This window comes from Dermacentor andersoni, chromosome 7, assembly GCF_023375885.2.
Source record: "Dermacentor andersoni chromosome 7, qqDerAnde1_hic_scaffold, whole genome shotgun sequence".
Taxonomy (NCBI): Eukaryota; Metazoa; Arthropoda; class Arachnida; order Ixodida; family Ixodidae; genus Dermacentor; species Dermacentor andersoni.
Window position 1 is genome coordinate 3,519,947 of NC_092820.1, and position 7,089 is coordinate 3,527,035.

The following is a 7,089-nucleotide window of genomic DNA, read 5'->3' on the forward strand; positions in this document are numbered from 1 at the left end:
CCTTTAACATAAAAGTGCAGCCTTGTTAGGACATAAACACGCACAACTGCTGATGTGAAATTATCAGCGTGTATTTTGCAGCCTATGGCATATAGCCAATTAAATTTAAAGCTTTCACTAGCTAGAATCATGATATCAACTATGCTGTCGCTACAAGGCTCCTCTTTGCTGGAGAAGGTTGTAAATATATTCCCTCAAGTTTCTTTAGTACTTCAAAAAGCAACTTGGAAGGATACAGCAATACTCCCCCAGCTGTAACAAATTTGTGAATTTTGAGACTCTGCTACTGACACTAGAGTTCTGCAAAAGAAGAGAGCGGCAGTCCTCACATTTGTTGCGAGTAAAAATGTCTGCGCGACATACCCTGCCATGTATAATGGATGAGGCGGTCATTGCTCCTTTTCTCCACATAAGCCCGGTGCTCTGCTCTACCAGCGTGAGATTTCCAGCTTCCACTAACTCAAGTGAGGCAACGTCCCCTTCCTTGTCATAGTTATCAGGTGAGTGAAGTAGCGATACCAAATCTTCACTGACCTCTTGTGTTACCTGTTTGCATTGCCTTCGCCAAGTTATAAAAAGACAGGCAATTCACAACAATACAAAATTGAGACGGCGCTGGGTGACCGTTAGATCCTTACGACTACCTCACAAGAAGTTCTACAACTTATATTGGCTTAGTCTAGATATCAATAGGTATTTAAAACCCTCTCTTCCCAAGTATTATAACAGAGCCAAAGTGCTGCACAATGTCACACGGAGCCCATCTGCCGTCGACTGGCTCAAGAAGCCGCAAAGTCCTTTTACATTGGAAAGAATATTTAGCGCCAGCGAACAAGGACAGAAGAGAGACGACACCACAATGCGCTAACTTCAACAACTTGATTTTCAGGAAACACCCACCTATTTAACCCATGCACAGTAAAATAGGCGGGTGTTTCCTGAAAATCAAGTTGCTGAAGTTAGCGCATTGTGGTGTCGTCTCCCTTCTGTCCTCATTCGCTGGCGCTAAATATACTTTCCAAGTCAGTTTACCAACACGCCCAACAAATGGCAATCCTTTTGCATGTGACTCCCAACGAGACAGAAACTCGAGGAATTCCTTCAGAGCAAGCACGCTGCAACCGGGCGCAACACACGGTGAACGGGTCTGCATGCGTCCGTGCAGCCCGTGCGACTGCAGCGCCGCCGCATACATTCGGGACCTGTCTACGCTCCCGGCTTCAAAGCAGTGCATGGCGCGCTCCGTCGTCTGAACACACTGCCCCTATTCTAGTACACTGTAACGGCGGGGCTAGCCCCGCCGTGCGCGCGTGATAGAGGGGGCCGTGCGCTGCCGCTTCTTATTTTCGAGGCCGTGTCTGCTGTGCCCGGGGCACAGCAGACGAAAGGTGCCCGAAATGTCTACGTTCACCCATGACGTCACGTCCGCTATAACCCATGATGTCACATCCGCTCATTTCCATGGCGGCCGTCTTACGGAGCCGGCTGCGCTGCGAAACGGTCCGTATTCCGTGCCCACTTAGAGCGTGAGTAATTCATCTTTCCACGCTATATGCGTGTAATAAAGGATTGGGGCTGTGAGCAGTTTGATGCGTTACCATTAGGTACCTTGTGCGCATACTTTGCCTCCTGGCCGCGTCAAATTGCAGCCGGCATGTGGAATGGGCCGTGGCATCTTATATAGAGCTGCTCATGTGAGTGGTATTGCCTCCGTCAGGATCGTCAGTGCGTGCACAGAACCATTCAGTAGTCTGGTTCAGGGGAGGATGCGCGAAAGAACGAGGACGTAAGAAAACACTGGCATGACGAGCTGTTCCGTCAGATCGCGTTACATCGCGTTTTCTTTTAAGACCATCTCGCTCGAGCGAGAGGATCTTAGAACAGCATTACTACTGCTTTTTTACAGCTTTGCTGCGGCTCATTTAATCATCACCTGCATTCTTGTAATAATACAAATGACATCGCTGCGCGGAAGAGCGTCTCTTGAAGTTTCCAAACAAGAGCCAATGCTGCCGTGCCTGCTGCATACACGCTTGCCTTTCCTAACGCAGTTAAGACGCGGCACTAGCTCTGCTACTGCGTGATACAGGGTCACTGTGATAAGAAAATTAAAAAGAACAAACGAAATTAAGGCAGAAAATGTCAAACGTTGCCAAGCGTGATAAACGGACCTGCCTCGCTAGATGAGTTGAAGAAGTCGGCGTCCTGAAGTCAGCTTCGCCGCAGTATACTAGTGTTACGCGCTGAAGCATGTCAGAACTGAAGAGTGACCGCTTTCACCGACATAAATAATATGTGTTCCTTAATGATGTACGCGTGCACCTGCCGTCTCCTGTTACATTACGCGCGCCGAGGCGCCTAAGTGTACTGGCCGGCCTTCAGCGCTATTTCGGACGTGGCTGTGATGCTTTGAACCGTTGGTTCGTCGACCTCGTAAGCCAGTTAATGTTTACACGGCCATTTTTTCTGAGCTGTTGATTTCTTCCATAATAGCTACGTAATTTCGTAGTTTCCTGTTCAACTGCTTTGGTCATATGCGAGTCAAGGTTGTTCTCTTTAGCCGAGCGCAGTTTTCGAAAGCGAAACGACGCTTTTGCATCAGCATATAGTGCCGTCGCCCATTTACAACACAGTCAATCAATGTAATATTGTATGTCACTGGGAAACCGCCGAACGCAGGGAACTCACTCGCATGCGGGGAACTGCATAACTAGCCACGGGATTACCGTGCCTCTTGGGAAGTTGCTTTGCATCAAAGGCCAGGTACCCTTGCTATGATTCACCGCAACATATTTTGTATGTCTAACCGCTTAACATATTTGTATTGCGGTGAAGCTAACCTTACGGAACCGAATTTCGCAACGCTTTTTAGACTCCTGCATCTCTACCAGCCGCTACCAAACGCTTGTCGGTACGTCTCTTGGCAAAGGTCCAGGTAAATCTCTCCTGTTGGGAGTTGGGGGGACTCACGTATATGAAAACTGCCAAGGAAAGCAGTTGCCCTGATGAAGGCACGCTCCCCTGTCGAAACATTTGCACCAGCCTGTTCGACCACCGTTATCACCGCAACATATTTGTGTGTTGCGGTGAAGCATGCCGATATTGGGAAAGATTTACGTGAATCTGGAATGTATGGTTTCTGTCAGCGACTAACCTAATGTTCTACTCTCATCAAAGCAGATTTTCGTGGCTGGATGCATGATGTCTTGAGAACTTTTGTTGGCTAAAGCCATACGTGCCAGGTTAGCTCTTGTCACAATAATACGCTTTACCGCAATACACAAGAGGCCCCGCTGCAGGACACGCCCGCCGTAGTTATCCAAAACCTTATGTGATGGTTCACTGCAAAACACCTCCTGTATTGCGGTGAATCGTAATAAAGCACATTTGTCAGTTTAGAATGTAAAGACCCTTGCCCTTCGCTTTTGTAATAATATGACTCACTTTAATGAGAACATGTATTCACTGCTAAAAACATCCACATTGAAATGGAGATATGAACACTGATGGCAGCCTGTGTGATGTTTTATCCCTTTACTTTTTTGTGTACCTGTCACGCTGCCATTATTAAATTTTCCTGTACTTCGTTAGGTGCCGACGTACATAACATTACATCACAAAGAGCCACTGTGTAATTAGTGTTCAAGGACCAGTGTGATGGCTTTACTCAAGAAAGGTTTGGGTTATGTTGTTGTGAAGGTTTTTTTTGACAGGTAGCTTTCTGAGAAGAAATCAGATGTCAGGAAATAGATCTCAATGGCACAGTAATCTTGGCTGCCTTTTGCTCAAACGTGCCCTAGACATAATTGAGTGATTTGCACTTGCAACTGGACAGCAGCCGTAGCTTGGGAGACCAGTGATATGGCATATTTTATCAAACTAGGGGACACATAGCATTACCAGTCCGAATAAAGACCTGTTTAAATATTTGTCACCTTTACCACCTAGATTTTCGACCATGAATTCAGAAAAATCTGTAGCACATTTAGAACCTAGATTTTAAATGCTGTATAAGTTGGCTTTTTGTTCACTGCAGCTGTGCTCGGCTTCTGTCCAAACGGGAGAGCACTTCTGCACAGCTTATTAGGGAATATTCTTATTTACATACCTTCTTTTTATTTATCTCGCCTACAATCGCAATCAAATGTTTATGGCACATGAATGTGCTGTGCATGAATCTAAATTACAATGCCATGTTCAACAGCACAGTGCATGTAGCTTGTGTTGGTTCATTCAAGCTAAGCATTGCTACAGCCTTTAACTGTAGGTATCATGGTATGAGAGCAGAGAAATGGATATGCAAAGACAGTTGGGCACATTGAGACAACATCTTTGTTGTGTGTGAAAAGGTGACAGATACACAATATGGGGAGAACGCATGCACTTTCATATTTTCTCGCGCACAAAAAAAGCCGGAGGAATAAGGTTTCTTCACTGTGCCATAGAAACTATATGTTTGCTCTCAAAGGTAATTCTGATTCATTGGATATGTTCCTGTGCTGTGTTTATTTTCTTGAGTGTGCTTTAGTTTTTGCACGTTAATGTTTCAAACTCGTTTTTATTTTCACAGACTGAACATCCCACGTCTTGGTTTGACTTCCTGGTACAGGATACTTGCACTTAGCATGGAGTGATGAAGCAGAGCAGTGTACTTTTATTCAATGTGCACATTTTAGCAGTATAACAGCAGTTCATTAAAAAAACATGTGTGCTGAAAATAAAGTGTTCTTACCCACATTCCTTGTCTATTTATTTATTTATTAATACTGTGAACTCTCATAGAGGGTCATAACAGAGAGGACAATACAATTACATAAATCAAATATGGACAATGTCAATGTACGTAAAGTTGCTTAACACTTGTCAATTCACAGTTAATAAGATGTTCACTTGAATGCTGTTCAGCACACTTCTGACATTTATCAAAATACGTACAATGAATATCAAGTCGCACATATCACTTGGCACTTCAAAACTAAATCGAAAACTCCCATAAATATGCCTCAGCAGCATTTTCAAAGTCGGTGACATCTTTTAGGCTAGCAATAGCATTTGGCAATTGGTTCCACATTTCTATCGCATCCAGGAAAAATGAGTATCGATATGTATCACTGTTGGTATGGTCCGGCTTTATGACGTAGTCGTGGTTAGTTCGCGGGTATCTTTTGCCTGGAGCATGTAGATATTTGAGCTTATCAATCTTAAGTTGATCCTGCATTATTTGATAAAGCACCTTCAGCCTATATTTTTTCCTACGTATCTTAAGAAGATCGAAGTTGCAATGCTGTAACATAAGCGTGACCGATTCCTTCCTTCGGTATGTCGAACAAATAAAACGCGCCGCCAGACTCTTTCCAACTTCCTCTTAAGCGTCACTTGATGGGGACTCCAAACAACGCTGAATATTCTAGTATCATCCTAATGAAGGCGGTGTATGCAATAAGTTTTACATTAGGCGATGCACGTTCCAGTTTTTTTTTTCCAAGAAAATATAACTTTTGATAGGCAGTTATGCAGACGTTATCTATATGTTGGTTCCATGTCAATTTTGCTCATATTCCTGTATTCTCTTCAGCAAAACCACTTATATGGGGAACTGATCATGATAAGTGCTCATGAGCATTTTAAAGAACAGCCTTGAACCATACTCATGCACTGGTAAAATGTATAGATGCAGTGAAATTGAAACAGAAGGCAAAATAGCAAAAATGATGCAGTATTTGTGAGACAATTATGTCAGCAATTTTTGCATAAAACGATTTACTTGGAGCATACTAGCACTACAAAGCACCCATCTTTCTTGTTAGGCACACATTACTACAAGGTCTTTAAAGGTGGCCACAAGAGAGATGCTGGCTTTAATGAGGAACTATAGAGGTTAAAGGCAGCCATGGAAATGTATTAAGAAATTATGCAATGCATAGCGTTTACTCAGTTCATAGAGCTTCCAAAGTTGCCATAAGGCCTTGATAGCTGTGGATGAGGAAACAGTTGTAGCCCTATTTGGAGCATGAGAAATGAACATTAAGATCGAAACATAAGTAACAACTCGTAATGCAACTAAAATCTTGCTATACTTTTAAAAAGACAGTGAAATGAAATTAGTAACACAATTTCCTTGTCTTTTTACTTCATTTAGGTTCAATATACTTATTTTAGTAAGACAAAAAAGCAGAGTGGTGAAGCACATAAAAAAAATGCTAGTCTGTTTTTATATTCTGTTTTCTCTAAATTCAAAGTTCAGTAAAGTTAACTTAGAAAGCTACGGTGAAGCCATTGCTTCAGCCTGTATGGTGCATAACAGCAGCAATCGCCAGCCTAACTGCTTGGGTTTACAGTGCCTTATTTGTATTGTATACCTTTTAAGTGCTGAGCTACTGGAAGATTGATTAAGGTGACCAACATGCTGAACCAGTAGTTTACTGAGTAAAATACATGGAGAAGGGTGGAAAGATAGGACAGAGAACAGGGGATGTATTCTGTGTCCACCTAGTGGAAATGTCCATTTCATCTGCTCCTGAAGTTCTGAATGGCTGGGCTGGTGTATGCATGAGAAGGAGACATGCTCCCCCAGCTACTTTGCACTTCAGCAGAAGAGGATATGGACATGTCCACTAGATGAATACTTACAAAGCTATTTAATAAAGTACTTCTGTAACCAACATGCCTGCTATGCCATCCTTGCTTTCAATGTCTGTCTTAGTAAAAGTGTGAAAGAACCAGGTTTGTGCATGAAAAGTTTTCCTGAGGGTGTGTGCCTTGAAGCCCATAGCGGTAATCACAGGAAACGGGGGTGGATGCAGAGTAGCACCAAAGGGCAAGCCTTCATCGAAACAAATATGGAGGGAAGTGACTGCATGCTCAAACTTGTCAGCTCACAAGTTTGCCAAGACCAAGTGATATCAGAAGTTGATGAAGCCTACATAGTTAATGTATAACCGCTTAGGCCAAAATTATTTAGATACTTTTTATGAGGACTACATATTTACTGGAAATCTCAAAATAATTACGTTAGTGCAGAATACCTTCCACTAGTTGTGACGTCCTTGAAAGAATGAAAATGTTTGAGTTGTACTTGTGTGGTGCATG

The 7,089-nt window shown here is 43.1% G+C and overlaps 1 long non-coding RNA gene across 1 annotated transcript; it reads left to right on the top strand.

Moving 5' to 3' along the window:
• The first annotated feature begins 1,332 nt into the window (after positions 1–1,332).
• On the top strand, positions 1,333–4,737 carry LOC129386029 (uncharacterized). The gene is made up of 2 exons (XR_008613512.2): positions 1,333–1,526; positions 4,571–4,737. It is a non-coding gene; the product is annotated as an uncharacterized lncRNA (long non-coding RNA).
• Positions 4,738–7,089: the final 2,352 nt, after the last annotated feature.